This window comes from Podarcis gaigeae, assembly GCF_964106915.1.
Source record: "Podarcis gaigeae genome assembly, chromosome: Z".
NCBI lineage: Eukaryota > Metazoa > Chordata > Lepidosauria > Squamata > Lacertidae > Podarcis > Podarcis gaigeae.
In genome coordinates, this window is record NC_139691.1 from 42,390,550 (window position 1) to 42,403,350 (window position 12,801).

Below are 12,801 nucleotides of genomic sequence, written 5' to 3' on the forward strand. Positions count from 1 at the left end.
TGTGAGCAAACATTAGCATTTCCTCCTCTCTGGTAAACCCATGACAGGATGCACAAAGAGAACAAACTTGCTATTCTGCAGCACACAGCCTCCCACATTGTATTTCCACATGGTGTCAATCCAACCTCCACCAATATGGTATGTGCCCTTCTGATGTTTTGAAATACAACTCCTATCAGTCCCAACCAGTAAGGCCACCTTCTGCGCAAGCCTTCAGAGATGTGCTTCCCAATCACTGTGCCTTATCTGTGCCATAGGGGCACAAGGTCCATTTCACAACACTGTTGGAAAGACATCTGAGAACAGGAATGCAGAACAGTTGGTACATAGACCAGCCCTGGAACAACTGTGCTTTGAGAACAACCTAATCATGGGCTTCCAGGAAGGGCTTCTGTGGGATGGGCTAGGCAAAATTGGTTCAAGGCACAAACCGAGGGACAAAACAGCAGGACTTTTTGGGCGGCCCTCTGCAACATTTGATGCCCCCCCCAGCCCTCCTGCCACCTTCCCAAAGCTGGGGATATAAGGCTAGGGGCTTTGGGAAGAAGGTGTGAGGGTTTTGACAGGGCCCCTGAGACCTCCCACATCCTTCCCAAAGCTGGGAAAGTGTTAACTAGGCTTTTGGAAGGAGAACTATAGGACCCTTACATCTCCTTCCCAAAGCCCAGCACCCTGAGCACCAGACAAATAGGCAAGGCAAGGCAAAGCAGGCTCCTTGGGAGTTATTACAAAAAGGTAGACTCACAAGCAGATTGGGCTCTGTTGCTGAAGGTCAACGGGGCACTTAAATTCTCGAAGCCTAAGGTAAAGGACTGAGAAAGAGAGAGTCATTCCCATGCTGATAACTTCGAGGAGCTTCTTTTTAAAAAAGCTGAACAACTTTAGTGGCTCTGTTTGCACAAAAACTTGATGCAACCCCCACAAGGAACTTAGGTTTTAGAAATTTGAAAGAATAATTCCAGACCCTCCAAGTGTCCCTATTTTCCAGGGACATCCCCGTTTTAGAGAAGCTGTCCCAGTTTCTGATTTGATCTCGGAATGTCCCACTGCTCCTTAGGACGTCCCTATTTTCAATGGAGAAATGTTGTAAGGTATGGAGTTACCCAATCACTGAGCCATCTGAAGGCAATCCTGTATAGGGAAGTTGTTGGTTTTTGTTTTTACAATGCTTAATGTTTTATTATGTTTTTATATATGTTGGAAGCTGCCCAGAGTGCAGCGCGTAACCCAGTCAGATGTGTGGGGTATAAATAGTAAAATTATCGTTATGGAATGGGACGTCCCTATTTTCATCGGAGAAAGGTTGGAGGTTATGTAACTGAAATTCACTCCCTCCCCTCACATTCCCCGTATCCACCAGTATTTTTCAAACAGTGGGCCAGAACCCACCACTGGGCTGTGTGCCATTTTTAGGTACCATGTGGCCTTGGTACCATAACATACCCAGCGCCTCCTCATTTGCCAGGCCTTACCCTGAGCGGGTGGCGCTGTGGGTTAAACCACAGAGCCTAGGACTTGCTTGCTGATCAGAAGGTCGGCGGTTTGAATCCCCGCGACAGGGTGAGCTCCCGTTGTTCGGTCCCAGCTCCTGCTAACCTAGCAGTTCGAAAGCACCAAGTGCAAGTAGATAAATAGGTGCCACTCCGGCAGGAAGGTAAACAGCGTTTCCGTGCACTGCTCTGGTTCGCCAGAAGCGGCTTAGCCACATGACCCGGAAGCTGTATGCCGGCTTTCTCGGCCAATAAAGCGAGATGATCGCTGCAACCCCAGAGTCAGTCACGACTGGACCTAATGGTCAGGGGTCCCTTTACCTACCCTGAGCCATTGGTTTGACTCATGCCAGTACCAGCAACTCCTTGCATGCTGAATAAAGGGGTCCAGAAGGCAGAAAAGCAAGAGGAGGAGAGAGGAAGGTCTCTTTCCTCTGAGGGGAAAGGACCCGAGGACGTATTGAAGGAAATTAGGAAATGAGACAAAAGATTAACCTTTATAAAGAAATATAAGGAAAGGGAGAAAAGGAATAGGTGCCAGAAATGGTGCTTGGAGGGTTGCAGAACACGCTGACAGCTGAAAGGAGAATAAATTACAGTGGATCTGGAGAAATACTTTGCGGGAAATATAAAAGAAAAAGCCTCTGGTTCGGTAAATTCTTACTAAAATGGGGAGGCTGTCAGAATAGCTCCTGGGCAGATGTCTGCACTTTGCCTGAGAACAGCTGAGCTATGGAACTCCTTGCCAGAAGGAAGCTGCTGATGGACTAGATATTAGTAGAAAATGATGACAGCACTTTCCAGCTGATTATACCAAGCTCTTGCTCTATCTGCCACCATTTTGTGACTGGTGGGCCTCAGTAATTTCCAAGGCATCTCAAGTGAGCCCTGAGAAGCCCTGCCCTATATAATCTCAGAACTTCATCAAATAGCCATTGCTTTACTTTTTTAAAATCCTCCTCCATAGGACAGGATGAATGTCCACTTCATAAAATCTTGAGTCAAACATCTGCTGGAAGACAAACAAAAACCACGGTCTGGTACGGATAGCGGAAAGGAGATACCCACGGATTCTTTCTCCAGCAAATGACACACCAGCTGGAAAGATGCAAGGTTAGCCAGATTTTTGCTGGTGGAGAGCTTTCATGTAGATAGTACAGATCTCAGACACACACCAGCACAATTATGGAGTCCTTTCACAAAGATAGCATAAGAGAGAATTTATCTCCGGTAGAAGCTGCAGGGAGGTCTTGAACAAGCCAATGGCAGTAACTACAAACAAAAGGAAGAGCCCAAACCCAAAACAAAACTTTTCTTAGCCTGAATATTTTGGCACTCCTGAGTACATGACAAGATAAAAGCTATCTTGTAAGGCCTCCAGTCTGAAAAATTCCATATGTCTGAACATTCCATGTCACCCTTCCAAACAGGATTCTGAGCAGATTTTCACTGAAATTGATGGGTCTCAAACTCTTGGTGAGTTAGGGACTTTCCCTGCATGAGAAGACAGGCTCTGGCAGATTGAGTGGACGAGACCGATAGTGGGTCCAACAGGCAAGAAGGCAGTTTCTGGATGTGCTACAGAGGGAAGTGAGGGGCAGGCGGGGCTCATCAACTCAGGAAGGTAGCCCATCTAGGAGAAAGAAAACTCTGATCCTAAACCTCTGCTGCCTTGCAAGACATCTTTGGGAGATGAAAAGGCTAAGGAGTAAACCCTACACAAACCATCTGGCTGAGTTTACGTTTGTGCGCTCTTGTTCAGCTTTTCTTCGGACTGCATCAGAGGAGGGTCTTGTCATCTGGGCAGCCCAGGACCTCCATGCACACTGCTCAGCCTTACGCCCCAGTGAGGTCACTTCAGTACTACTAATGCAGCAGTTTAACTTCACCCCTGGAAGCAGAATCCAATGTCTCTTGAGACTGATGGATGCCAGCAACCAAAGGCTTGCAATGAATATGGGATTTCTTGTCTTATTACCCTTTCCTTCTACCTGCCCTGGCTCTCACTGTGAACTCAGTGAGTGGCATCATGCAGAATCCGGCCACTGGGTCACTCTAGCTCAGTAGTGTCTACAGTGTCTGGCAGCTTCTCTCCTGGTTTCAGACAGGGATCTGGCCTGGTTCTACTTGCAGATGGAACCTTTTGCGGCCCAAGCATGTGTTATGGGTGACACTAAGTGCAACACAGTCCACCACTTCCAGAAAGTTCACCAACACTGCAATCCTGTACCTTCAACTACAACATCTAATAGGACCTGTGTGAAAAGAATTCCCATCATTCTTTCTCTTTCAGTCTCTTCTTTACATATATTTGAAGAGCTCAAATAAAAAGCAGCAATTACACTTAAACCATCGATAGAACAAGCTGGCACAGAAGCTTGGTCGCTAACCATTACATGCAGTTTAATGGGGAACTGAGGTGAGCTGGGGATGCAAGATCAGGGAGGAGACACACACAGCTGAAATAAAGAGGCTGGCCAACAGGAGAGGGACGGTTGTGCAGCTGACTGGCAATAAAGAACCTTTGGGAACTGCAAGGGTTTGCTGTTGGGGCTGTCGCTGCCCAGTCTTGGTGGCCTGTTCCTACTCAGTTTGCAGGTTTAATCAAAACAAAACACCCAGAGCCTGCAGTTCTTTCTCCTCGCTAGGAAGCCAGGCCTGCCAAGTCTGTTCTTGGAACTTCCTTTAGCTCAAGTAACTGGGAAGCTAGAGGCAAAACAATAAAAAAACAACTGTGGCCCAGTAACCTTAGTGCAAGAAACGTACGTGCAACAGAATATAGCCCACAAGGAGAATCAAAAGTAGTGGCTTACGCAGAATGTTGAGCAGGCATAAATTATAGCCACTGCGCAATTAAATAAAAACCATTTGAAAGAAACGGTTTTCAAATTTTCATGAAGCTCCTGCACATTATAGACAATCCCAATGCACATTCCAGCCAGTTGCATATTGCAAAAAAACAAAGGAAACATGTCACCACAGGAACATGGCAAAAATGAGACACAGATTTGCACAGAAACTGCATTAGCTAATTTTAATCTATATGAGAGCACAGAGGAGCCGGCAGAACCACACACCTGAGTGATAGTAGCAGAACTCACCAGCACTCAGTTCCGGCATCTCTCAGGTAGGCACCATTGCCATTATAAGAGAACAAGGGAGATGTTCATGGTGAGTTCTGACACCTCTTTCTCTAGACAAAGAGTACTGGTGGTTGTTGTTGTTGTTTAGTTGTTTAGTCATGTCCGACTCTTCGTGACCCCATGGACCAGAGCACACCAGGCACTTCTGTCCTCCACTGCCTCCCGCAGTTTGATCAAACTCATGCTGGTAGCTTCAAGAACACCACCCAACCATCTCATCCTCTGTCGTCCCCTTCTCCTTGTGCCCTCCATCTTTCCAAACATCAGGGTCTTTTCCAGAGAGTCTTCTCGTCTCATGAGGTGGCCAAAGTATTGGAGCCTCAGCTTCACGATCTGACCTTCCAGTGCTGATTTCCTTAAGAATGGATAGGTTTGATCTTCTTGCAGTCCATGGGACTCTCAAGAGTCTCCTCCAGCACCATAATTCAAAAGCATCAATTCTTCGGCGATCAGCTGTACTGGTAGTACAGAATAGCAAATGTGCTCCTTTCCTGGGCACACTGGTAGCAGCTGGGAAGGGAAAATCTGCCCCTGAAGCAGTGCAAAAACACACTGAGAGGTAGAGAGGATTCACCCTTCCACAGCTTGTCTACCAGGCTTCCCCCTTCCTTCCTTCCTTCCTTCCTTCCTTCCTTCCTTCCTTCCTTCCTTCCTTCCTTCCTCTGCCTTCCCCACAAGGTCTGCCTTCCCCACAAGGGAGCTACATGCAAGGTGTTAATAGCAGCAGCAGTTGAGAGGAGGAAGGCAGCAGCTGCAAGTGCTAAGCTCCACTCCCTGCCCAATCCCTCTGGGTCCCTGATGAAGGTCCACTCTGAAGTGGCACTAGATTGGGGGCCCAGACTCAGGCTCTGGGCAACTGCCTGACAGAGCTGACCTGCTAATGCCCGATCTGGCCCCCGAGTAAACCCATGTTTGGCTGCAAGTCACTGAGTTGTTTTCGGCAAGAAAAAAGTGACAAACAAATGTAATGAATAATAGCAATAATAATAATAATAAACCGAAGAGTCTCCTTTGTATACTTCTGCTTCTACCGGGAGTATTGTGCAGGGAAGATTCGGAGAAGCAGCCAAACCTTAGTATATAAATGCAGGAGACTTGTTTTAAAACAGAGCATCTGCACCACCAACTTTTTATTAATGTGTTTGCTTTTTAAGGTTTTCTGGTTTTCCTCCTTAATTGCTGCTGCCTCTCAAGAGGCATGAAGGAGGGCTCATAAAATTATTAGCCAATGTAGAAAATTCAGCCCACACTTGGCAGGTTTTCTTTGGTTGGAACACTGGTGGGTGGAGAAGAGAATGCAAGTGGAGAGAGGGAGATGGTAGTGGAAGAAAAGAGGGTGGGGGTGGAAGGGTCAAAGCGAACAGCTGTGAGCCAATTAAGACCAACTCTGCTTCACTGTCCAAAGCAGTCAATCTAATTCAGCCTGGTGCCTCTCTTCCTTTAGCTGTCTGGTGCCTGACTGGGATTTAAGGAAAGGGGCTGTCTGACAGCCCACTTTGTCTCGCAAGACAGAGGAGTCCTTTCCCAGCTATGGCTTACAAGGGCGGGGGAGAAACAAGGCTTGGCTGATTGCGTCCTCTTGCCTTCTTTCCTGAAAAGAATGCAAGTGGACAGAGGACGAGGAGGAGCAGGGGAGAAAACCAACTGGGTTTTTCTGGCTTTACATTGCAAACAACCCATAATGTGTGTCCAGGCAAAAGGCAGCGTGCCTTGCAAACTACTATCTCGCACCGCGTTAGAACAATCAGAGTTGGATCTTTATTGCGAGAGCGGTATGCTTTCACATACAATTTTAGAGACGGATGTCCAGGGTTGGCAGTGCTCCGAGGAGTGGGTGGGAGAGGTAGCGGGGCCAGAGGCTGATGCAGGGGAAGCGGGTAGCGATTTATGGGGGTTTGTGCAAGAGCTGGAGGATGGGGAGGGGTCTGGGCAGTTGGAGATGGTAGAAGAAGGACAGGACCGTGTCAGGATTGAGGGAGACACTGTGACTGAAGGGAGGGGACCAGCAGAATCTCCTCTGTCCCCTGCCCTGCTGTCCCCTAGGACCCAGAGGGCCTTGAAGAGGTAGATACAGTGATAACTTTCATGTAGGAAAAGTTGAAGATGCTTGGCCGGGGCGGGGGGGGGGCGGGGAGTAGGCATGGCCATCCTTTGCTCCAATAGTCCAACTTGGAGCAGAAGTCCAGGGTGTGGCTCCATCTACCTAATCATCAGAAGCATCTGTGTGCAGGGTTAGTGCACCTGAGGAGCTACTGTAAGTGTGTGGTTTTGTCAACAAGGGATATTAAATTACCGACCATTTGTCCTCCTCTGTCTGCATGTGACAGCACAAGAGATAAGCCAGAGTACCTGCAGTTGCTGGTGCCTTCTTTCTCATTCAGCCTCAGTGGCAAAAAATACAGGGTACAACTGAACCAGCCTGACTGCATTTGTTGCCTTGCCTTCTTTTGTCTTTTCAGGCTTAGTTTATAGCACCCAAAACTATCTCCGAAAAAAATTAAGAGGGAAACACCTAAAAATATGATTCAACATGCAGAGGATGAGAAACCCACTTTTGGTTTGAAAGTGAGGTGCTGTGATTTGACAACCCCAGCAAGATAAACAACAGGAAGAAATCAGTAAAATAGAAACTATGGTTTTGGCCACAGTCACTGACCGTTGGAGAAGAGCGAGTGGCTAAACATGTGCAAAGTGCCTTTCCATCACCGTAGATTAGTGTTTCTCGAACATGGGTGCCCAGCTGTTGTTGGACTACAACTCCCATCATCCCTAGCTAGTAGGACTAGTGGTCAGGGATGATGGGAGTTGTAGTCCAACAACAGCTGGGGACCCAGTTTTGAGAAACACTGCCATAGATCAACCTAAGCCAGCCCAACACACATGAGGGCCACAGCTCAGTGGCTGTGGCTCAAAAAAAAATCCTGGATAGCGAAGCCTTGGACACATTGCAAGCCAAAGATGACAATGTTCTGATAGACAATCTGACTCAGGGTAAGGCACTTTCATATGTTCATATTTTGGGATGAGGTGGCTGGACTTCCTGTCAGAGGATGAGGCTTCCACTTTCAGATCTTTTTATTTTAACCACTTAGGCACCACTCATGCGCACAGTAAACAAAAGGACGAACACTTTGCTCTTCATTGCCAGATTTTTCTAGAAGCTCCAGAGCATCTCCTTGCCATTATGATGCTTAAATTTTACACTTTAAAATTCAAAGGCATTAAGGTGTCAACAGTTTGATACTGTGCAGCAGAGTTAGGCAAAACCTAAGTCAATTGAAACCAATAGCCGCCGGTGCACCAACCCTGCACAGGATCAGGCTGTAAATCTTAAAATGAAACAGACATTAAAACCTACTGAACTCTTCTACTGAGCCATTCCATGCTGAACAAAAGGCTTTCCCTAGATCTCTCAAGAGGCTTCAAAGACTCCCCACCCTCCCTCGCAGGAGCTGAATTGACTTCTCCTAAGTAACATTATCATGCTTCTCTTGCAAAACCACTCAACCTCATGGCAGTTTATTTTCCCACTACTACTCCAGTATTTTGCCAAGAAAATTTCATGGACATAAAAAAGGAGAAGCTTTAAGAAGAAAGTGAGAGTTTCTAAGGCATGCTCTGGTTCATGGGGTCACGGAGAGTCGAACACGACTAAGATGACTAAACAACAACAACAACTAACATGATAGACACACTTTTTAATTTATTTTTTAGTGGATGAGTTGCTATTCACCCTATTTTCCAACTGCATCAAATAATTGGAATTTTTTAAAAAGTACCAGTCCGGTGCCATACAAATCTGCTTCTTTTTATAGCAGAACTGCAGGTAAAAAATAAATAAATCAGTGGAATGCTAAGTCAGCCTAACTTCCTTCCAGCCCTCCTGGCTGAGGACGGTTCTGGCTACAGCACGACTGCCAAGAAGCCGTAGAGGAAAAATACAGCGGGAACAGCTTAATTCTAGATCTAAATGAGCTCAGCAGGGAATCCAAACAGCCAAGTCAATTGCCAGATTCTGTACCTCTTCAGCCTCATTCTGCTTCTTTGATCAGAATAATTTTTGAGTTGCAGTGATTAATGAAGTAACAGAGGAAGTCACAGGACACCTCTTGGGAACTGGGCAAGGCCGGCTGGGGGGGAGGAAAACCATAGCTCAAACTAGTTATGCAATTATTCAGTTAACACATTTTCTTACTGAAAACCACACACAAATATCTGCAGAGTGAAAGAAACCCAGAGGAAGCATAGATTTGTGTTTGTTTGTTTTTAAAAAAGAACCACCCAGAAGTTGAACACATTATTTCAAATGGCATCAGAGGGGGAATGTCCTCTCTTAGATTTGTCAAGTCATTCTGAAACAAGATGAAATCCGCCCCCACCCCAAAAAAAAAACCAGGAACATTCATTTCATCAGAGAGATGGAATATTTGTCTAGGGAAGAGAAATAAAGCTGACAAATAAACAGGGCAAGTTAGTGGATCTGTCCCTGGTGAGAAGGAGTGAAAACTGCTTCGAAAGTGTACTCTGCTTCAAATTTCATTATGGATAGTTCTGAATGCATTGTTCCTGATTTGTGCTTATGGCTCATTACCTTTTTTAAAAAAAATCTTATTTTCAATTATTATGGGATATTATTTTGTTCCTAGAGTGTATTTTCAACACAAATTCAGAATGGCTGTTAATTTACAGTGTTTTGCTTGCTCTTGTATTGTAGGCAAACCATGAATCATCCCTCTGTTTCTAGAGTTGCAGATGTGCAAGAGAACCAAATGAAGTTAGTTCGGTCTTCCCTCCCTATTCAGAGAGAGAGACAATGCCAGTTCCTGTTCACAGACACTTCTTTGTTTTCCCCACCCATATGCTGAAATTTCTCCAAAATGCCCAGACAGGAGAGAGAGAGAGAGAGAGAGAGAGAGAGAGAGAGAGAGAGAGAGAGAAATTTAGTTCACTTTACTAAGAAAGTTTTCTTAGGGGAATGGAATCTTCTAACGCCATTTTTTAAAAAAAATGAAACAGAAAACAAGAACGCAAGAATGAAAAAACAAAACTCCTGTAATTTCCCTGGCCTCTATTTCCTACTGAATTCACGTGAAAGCAGAATCACTTAGCATTTTAATCTCTTCTGGAGTTTTCAGGATTTCGTTTTTGAACCAAATCGTTATGCTACTAGAAAGTGGTGAGATAACATACATTAAAACAGCCATATTCTGACATTATACCGAATAATGCTTTACTTACCAACAGTTAAAACATTCAGTCCAGTAGTCTTCAACCTTTTCAGGTCCTGGACCTGCCTTTAAACCAACCATGCACTGAGGAGCCCTTTTATTACTTTTTTTTAAAAGCACATATTTCCATGGTGTAGCACTGCTCTTGTGACTAACCTTAGATCAGGCCATCAACTGGTAGTGCATCCAGTTGAAGACATGTCATCTAAACCAGGGTTGACTGCATAACCAGTCTGTGAACCCATTATTATTATTATTATTATTATTATTATTATTATTATTATTATTTTATTTGTACCCCGCCCATCTGGCTGGGTTTCCCCAGCCACTCTGGGCGGCTTCCAACAAAGATGAAAAATGCACTAAAATGTCACATATTAAAAACTTCCCTGAACAGGGCTGCCTTCAGATGTCTTCTGAATGCCAGGTAGTTGTTTATCTCTTTGACATCTGATGGGAGGGCGTTCCACAGGGCGGGCGCCACCACCGAGAAGGCCCTCTGCCTGGTTCCCTGCAACTTGGCCTCTCGCAGTGAGGGAACCGCCAGAAGGCCCTCGGAGCTGGACCTCAGTGTCCGGGCAGAACGATGGGGGAGGAGACGCTCCTTCAGATATACTGGACCGAGGCCATTTAGGGCTTTAAAGGTCAGCACCAACACTTTGAATTGTGCTCGGAAATGTACTGGGAGCCAATGTAGGTCTTTCAAGACCGGTGTTATATGGTCTCGGCGGCCGCTCCCAGTCACCAGTCTAGCTGCCGCATTCTGGATTAGTTGTAGTTTCCGGGTCACCTTCAAAGGTGCACCACATAGAGCACATTGCAGTAGTCCAAGCAGGAGATAACTAGAGCATGCACCACTCTGGCAAGACAGTCTGCAGGCAGATAGGGTCTCAGCCTACGTAGTACCATTGTAGGACTGGTTTGCAAACTACAGTTTGTGTTCACAGTCATATGGCATAACACTCAGGAGCATTGTTGTGAGCTGCCCTGAATGAAAATTTGATATGGAGTAGCCTATAGATAAGTGAATAAATGGGGGGGGGACTGTTTTGCTGTATGCTTGGGACTTTAAGCAGGATTAGCAGCAACGGTAATGATAGAGTTTATTATTTAGAGATATTCTCCTTGGTGTTTAGAAGTCAGTAATTTGAAGAGTTGTCCTAAGGCCACGTGATGCAAAGGCATTAAATTGGTAGAACAAGTTTTGTCTTAGAAGCTCTTAAGACTCAAGTTGTTTCAAGTCATTCCTCTAGTTTGCTTTTTGAACCAGAATCATTACAGCAACCAACCAGGGTTAGCGCTAACCTTGCCTTCTGGTCTTCTGCGCCTCCACCGAGCCATTCTGCTGCTTGCAACATGCTTTCCCACCCTCTCACTGTTTCCAAACTTGAGTGACAATTTAAAAGTTATGTGGAAAGCCATTTCGGCTTTCAGACGTCTTTGCGCCTGGACAGAGTAGTAAGATGCACCAGTGTGCTCTGAACTGGAGCGCACTTTAAAGAAAAATAATTTTAAAAGAAAGCACATGTAATAAAATATTGGGAAGGAGGCCATTATACAGCTTCCTGGAAACTGTTATTCAAATGGGTGCATCTTGTTCTATTAAAAGGGAAAGGAAAAAATGGAGGGGGGGACACACGCACCCACAGCACCAGTGCACCTAGCTCTACACCCAAACTCGGACAAGACATAAATGGGAACCACCTAAGCTTCACACCTTCATCTGTCATGTAGGGATCCATTGCAATTATCCACTGACCTTTGCCTCCCCAAACTGCCACTACTGGGCTACCTAATGAGCATTTTGCCCTGAAGGGTTGGGGGGGGGGGGGTTCCAGCAAACCTCCCCCAGGCCTTCTGTCTTGTCTTTGCTGCTTTATTACTCATTTCGATCAATGCTTATTGTTTTACAATATCTGTGTAAGTCGCCCTGTGAGGTTTACATACATGAAATGCATTATAACAATTTCTTAAACAAATAATGAATTGCTAATTTGTTTTTATTTGGCATTCAGTTACAGCTCCCTTCCCCTCACAGCTTCTGAATTCGGCCTGGGATTTAACCATTTTACAAATCTGCATTCCGACATGGAACAAGGAACAGCTATTCCCCCAGTCCAGGGTGCCTTTTCTGGTCATGAAGACACTTGCTAAAACTCTTTATGAGGCCTGCCTCTTCTGGGGGAATGGGGCATAGTCTTTTGCCCAGAGAAAGCCCATCCCAATGAATATATTCTTTGAATGCCCAATTAAAAACCACAGTTATAAAGACAACTAAAGTTGTCAGCTGAGGGGCCGGACAAGTAATTTAAAAACCTGCCCAGTGAAGTAATGTGAAGAAGAACATCTGGCCAATCAAAGTTCGGCAGAGAAGCACATACCCTCCAACATTCCTCAGATGAAAACAAGGGATATTGAGCAGCTCAGTGCCAGAGCTGACTGCACCATGGCACAGCACTTTTTTTCTTTTAAAAAAATGTTTAGGGGTACTCTCATTTTGACTCAAGAAAATCACCCATTTTATAGTTCAAATTGGGAAAAATAAATACAGTAAATGGACAAAAGTACAAAGATTTGCAAAATGTTTAGGGGTACCCCTGCGTACTCCCAGAAAAAAGCACTGGAACTGCAGACCAAGTTTCCGGACAGGAAGCAGGTCAGGAAGGAAGGAAGAGGAGAGGGTAAATCTAGGGCAGGGTTTAATGCTTTACAAGAGACAGGCATGCACTCAGGGGGGCTTGGTTCTGACAGTGGGGTTTGCCTGTGTTTTGAACAAGGAAATCAAGAACTGGGACTAGTGCAGTCAAGTATTTCCACTCAAGGGAATTTCATATGCAAATACAGTAAGTTTCCTGCAAGGAATATGTTTGCAGTTGCATCTTCACTCAAAGGTATCAAATACTTTTGAGTAAAAACATTGGATGATTTCAGTCAGACGGG

At 45.3% G+C, this 12,801-nt stretch overlaps 1 protein-coding gene across 24 annotated transcripts in view; it reads right to left on the reverse strand.

Annotated features, from left to right (window-relative positions):
- MAMLD1 (mastermind like domain containing 1) overlaps positions 1-12,801 on the reverse strand; it is a 132,549-nt gene that overhangs the window by 27,945 nt on the left and 91,803 nt on the right. The window lies entirely within an intron of this gene.